Below are 6015 nucleotides of genomic sequence, written 5' to 3' on the forward strand. Positions count from 1 at the left end.
GAACCTGCATGTCCAAAATCGCCTCTGGCTCCTCAACATAAGATAAATCCTTGTCCAACTGGACTGAACTAAAATCCGACACGTGCAACGGATCACCGTGATACTTCCGGAGCATCGAAACATGATTCACCGGATGAACTCCTGCCAAGCTGGGAGGTAAGGCAAGCTCATAAGCAACTTTCCCAACACGCCGCAATATCTCAAAAGGGCCAATAAACCTCAGACTCAGCTTCCCTTTCTTCCCAAATCTCATAACGCCCTTCATAGGCGAAACCCGAAGCAGAACCCGCTCTCCGACCATATAGGAAACATCACGAACCTTCCGGTCTGTGTAACTCTTCTGTCTGGACTAGGCTGTACGGAGTCTATCCTGAATCACCTTAACCTTCTCCAATGCATCCTGAACCAAGTATGTGCCCAATAGTCTAGCCTCACCAGGCTCAAACCAACCTACCGGGGATCTACATCGCCTACCATATAAAGCCTCATACGGTGCCATCTGAATGCTGGACTAATAGATGTTGTTGTGGGCAAACTCCGCCAATGGAAAGAACTGATCCCAAGAACCTCCAAACTCAATTAGTGTGCTCGGACTGTCCGTCCGTCTAAGGGTGAAATGTTGTACTCAACTCCACCCGAGTACCTATCTCATGATGTACGATCCTCCAGAACGGTGATGTGAACTTAGTACCTCTATCTGAAATGATGGAAACTGGAATACCATGCAGACGAACAATCTCCCGGATATAAATCTCCGCCAGTCGCTCCGAAGAATAGGTAGTACACATAGGAATGAAATGCGCAGACTTGGTCAGCCGATCCACAATCACCCAAATGGCATCGAACTTCCTTAAAGTCCGTGGGAGCCCAACTACTGTCACGCCCCAACCTCGGGAGGTGCGACCGGCGCTCAATCGAGTGAACCCAACTGAGAAAGCCTTATCAAACACTTTCTACCCAACTCAATGCAATTAAGGGATCCGATTCCATTTAATTAGACAATAAAAGGGGTTGTACATTCAACATTGATAGCTTATTTTATAACACAACCTTAAACCGTAGTTAGGCTTCCAAGATTTCATACAGTTATAGTTTATAAGAAAGCAAGAGTACAAAGTTACAACATGGTTCATTGACCTATCCAATACCCGTACATAACCCACACAAACGTCTACGGAGCCTCTAAGGATACAAAAGACAATGATAACAACGCCGGCAACAAGGCCCCGGCTATACCTCAAAAGTAGATATCTATAACAAAAGGTGTACAACATATCCCCTTGAAGGAGAAAGGGGCTCACCAAGACTTTGAGAGGAGGATGCTCCGCTACACGCGATCGGCACTATCCGCTATGGAGCCACCTACATTCATTTAAAAATGTAGTGACCCAGGCAAAAGGGACGTTAGTACCATGGAATAGTACTAGTATGTATAACTAAACACCATCCTGTTAGAAAGAACAACCATACAAGAGTAAAGAGGAAATCGTAAAGACAACAAAGTTTCAAATAAGCACCATGCCAACAATATAAGGAGGTTCACATGATTTTCACATAGTTTCTGAAATTTTAGATTGGAGCATCCCACACTGTTGCATCATTATCCATATTACCACCGCTTCCGTGAGCGGAGTCCGACCACGGCCCGATCGGCTAAGCCGTCTCCCCGAGACGTTACCATTATTTCATTCGCACTTTCCAGTTCCAATCGCCAATACATTACCACCATGTGTATATATCATGGCGTCCGATCACCGCCCGATCGGCTAAGCCATCTCCCCGAGACATTACCATTATTTCATTATTCATCTCACTCCATTCTTTGGTTACACATGTATTAGTTTGCCGGCACTTGGGGCCACAATTTCCACATTCCATAACTCACGTTTCACATTATTCCCATTTTCAACATTTACTTTGTCACTTAAGATTATAAGCACATACAAAAGCAATTTAAGTCATAAGCACAGAGAGAATTTGTCAAGTTTGGCATATTAGTCCCAAACTAACCTTGGCATGACATTTAGGTATTTAGCACATAGATCATGTTCTCCACACACCCTCCATTTACGAAGAATATCACATTAAACACATGAATGAGTACCTACCACATACATTTTCACAACATTAATTCACTTAACATAACAAGTATTGCATCAATCACGTTTCGAACTTACAATATTTACACGGGCACCATGGAAGCTCAATTTCTAAGAGGAGGGGGTTTTAGCCATACATACCTCAATAAAGCTTTCCCCTAATTCTTACAAAATTTCGGGACTCTTAGCACTTCAATCTATTGCATAAGAATTACAAATCGAACCAAGAATTAGAGACAAGATTAAGAATCTAGCTCGTTTGAGCATATTATCAAGCACTAAGGGTGCATTGTGATATTAGGTCCTTTTTGAGAGATATTTCTATCATTTTATACCCCAATTGCTTTCTTTTTAGTTCACAACCTCCCAATACTCTATGATCTTATATGCATGCAAGAAATCCATTCTTATACCCATGAGCCCCCAAGCTAAGTACTCTTTCTAGTGTGAATTTTGAAATCAGAGATTAGGGGTCAAGTTTCTTACCTCTTGGGGTGAAGGCCTAACAATTTTTGCTTGAGAGTCTTCAAAGATTTGGCAAGGATTGAGAGTTAGTCTCTCCCCCTAAAGCTTCCTCTCTCACTCTATATACAGTGAAATATCAGAAAAATGACCTAATGAGGTGTTTTTAATGGGATGGGGCCGGGTTTTGAAAGTTAGAAAATAGTAGCCCCGACACAATCTGCGATCGCATATGCGATCGCATACATTCGACCCGCAAAATGGACCGCAAAAATGATCCCAAAACCTGAACACACTGTCTGGGTATGCGACAGAAATGCGGTCCGCATACCTGTTCTGCGGTCGCATAATGCACCGCAGAACTGCCCCTCGCAAAATTCCAAGGGGATTATGCGATGACTATGCGGCCCGCATATCAATTATGCGATCGCATAAGTGGCCGCATAGTTGACCTCAAAATTGACCAACACACTGCTTCACTCTGCGGTGACTATGCGATCTACATAGCTATTTTGCGATCGCATAATGGATCGTAGAAATGCAATTTTCTGGAAAACATTATTCCTTCACTTTTTAATGCATAGATCAGTCCAAATTTGGCACTACGAGCTTTTGAGTTTTGAGTAGAAGTTTTCACAGGGCCTTACAACTACGAAGTCCATGGTGATCCGCTCCTACTTCCACTCTGGAATCTCTATCTGCTGAAGCAACCCACCCGGTCTCTGGTGCTCGTACTTCACCAGTTGACAATTGAGGCACCGAGATATAAACCCAACTATGTATTTCATCACCCGCCTCCACCAATAGTGTTGCCTCAAATCCTGGTACATCTTCGCGGCACCCGGATGAACGGAATACCGCAAACTATGGGCCTCCTCTAAAATCAACTCCCAAAGCCCATCAACATTGGGCACACATACCCGACACTGCATCCTCAATACCCCGTCATCACCAATAGTCACAACTCTGGCATCACCATGCAGAACTTTGTCCTTGAGGACAAGCAAATGAGGGTCATCAAACTAACGCTCCCGGATACGATCAAACAAGGAAGACCGAGAAACCACACAAGCTAGAACCCGACTGGGCTCCAAAAGATCCAATCTCACAAACCGGCTGGCTAAGGCCTGAACATCCATCTCCATGGGCCTCTCCGCTGCTGGTAAATAAGCCAAACTCTCTGCCCGGCGGCTCAAAGCATCGGCCACCATATTGGCCTTGCCCGGGTGATACAAGATAGTGATATTGTAGTCCTTTAGCTCTAACCATCTCCTCTGGCACAAATCAAGATCCTTCTGCTTGAATAGATGCTACAAACTCCGGTGATCAGTATAAATCTCACAAGGCACACCGTACAGATAATGACACCAGATCTTCAAGGCGTGAACAATAGCAGCTAACTCGAGATCATGGACAGGATAATTCTTCTTATGTACCTTCAATTGTCTGGACGCGTAGGCAATCACCCTACCATCCTGCATCAATAAAGCTCCAAGGCCAATCCACGAGGCACACAATGGACAGCACAAGACCCCGAACCTGTAGGCAATATCAAAACTGGGGCTGTAGTTAAAGCTGTCCTGAGCTTCTGAAAGCTCGCCTCACACTCTTTCGTCCACTAGAACGGAGCACCCTTCTAAGTCAGCCTAGTCATATGTGCTGCTATCGATGAAAACCCCTCAACAAATCGACGGTAATAACCCGCCAAGCCAAGAAAACCGCAGATCTCTGTAGCTGAGGATGGTCTGGGCCAACTCTGCACTGCTTCCACTTTCTTCGGATCCGCCTTTATCCCCTCACTCGACACCACGTGACCCAAGAATGCCATAGAATCCAACCACAACTCACATTTCGAGAACTTTGCATATAACTTCTTCTCTCTCAAAGTCTGAAGCACTGTCCTCAGGTGCTGCTCATGATCTTCCCGACTCCGGGAGAGTACCAGAATATCATCAATAAAGACAATAATGAACGAGTCAAGATGTGGCCAGAACACACTGTGCGTCAAATGCATGAAGGCTGTCGGGGCATTGGTCAGCCCAAATGACATAACAAGGAACTCGTAATGACCATACCGAGTCCCGAAGGCAGTCTTTGGGACATCTGGCTCCCGAATCTTCAACTGATGGCAACCCAAACGCAAGTCAATCTTAGAAAACACTCGTGCACCCTGTAGCCGGTCACACAAATCATCAATACGGGGCAAAGGATACCACTTCTTCACTGTAACTTTGTTCAACTGGCGATAATCAATGCACATACGCATAGAACCATCCTTTTTCTTCACAAACAAGATAGGAGCACCCCAAGGTGATACACTGAGCCGAATAAAACCTTTATCAAGTAATTCCTGTAACTGATCCTTCTACTCTTTCAACTCAGAAGAAGCCATACGATATGGAGGAATAGAAATGGGTTGAGTGCCCGGCAACAAATCAATGCCAAAATAAATATCTCTATCGGGCGGCATGCCCGGAAGGTTAGTTGGAAACATAACGGAAAAATCCCGTACTACTGGGACTCAATCAACTGTAGGGGTATCAATACTGACATCTCTCACATAAGCTAGATACGTGTCACACCCCTTCTCAACCATTCGCTAAGCCTTAAGGAAAGAAATAACTCTACTGGGAGTGTGATGTAAAGCACCCCTCCACTCAACTCGCGGTACACCTGGCAAAGCCAGCGTCACAGTTTTGGCGTGACAATCAAGAATAACATAATGGGGCGATAACCAGTCCATGCCCAAGATAATATCAAAATCTACCATGCTGGTCTCAAAACCACTAAGAGCAACCAAACACGACTGATAAATGCGGTCCACAACAAGAGAATCTCCCACATGAGTAGAAATATAAATAGGGGAACTCAAAGAATCCCGAGATACACCCAAATGCGGGGCAAAATAAGAAGACACATAAGAATAAGTGGAGTCTGGATCGAATAGAACTGATGCATCTCTGTGTCAAACCAGGACAATACCTGTGATGACAGAATTGGAGGCAACCACCTCGGTACGGGCAGGAAGGGCATAGTATCTAGCCTGGCCTCCCCCCTCTAGGGCGACCTCCACCTCCCCAACCTCCACCTCTAGTTGGCTGAGCAGGTGGGATAGCAACCGGAGCTATAACCATAGCCTGAGAACTCTACGGGGCACGTTGTGGCTGAGAAGTCTGTGGAAGTGCACCCCTCCTAAGTTTGGGGCAATCCCTCACCATATGGCGTGTGTCACCATACTCAAAACAAGCTTTGGGAGGACGTGGCAGCTGCGACTAGCTCGGGCCAGGTCTGGTGGACTGACCACTGAAAGCACCTCGCGCAGGAGGCACACTAGATGCTGGAGGTACATAATAAGGCTCCTGAGGTCTGGGAGGAGCTGGAATACCACTGGCTGATAGAAGAGCTGAATGAACAGAGCGACTCATATAACCCCTACCATGACGACCTGCAGTTG

Source organism: Nicotiana attenuata, chromosome 6 (genome assembly GCF_001879085.1).
Source record: "Nicotiana attenuata strain UT chromosome 6, NIATTr2, whole genome shotgun sequence".
NCBI classification, from domain to species: domain Eukaryota; kingdom Viridiplantae; phylum Streptophyta; class Magnoliopsida; order Solanales; family Solanaceae; genus Nicotiana; species Nicotiana attenuata.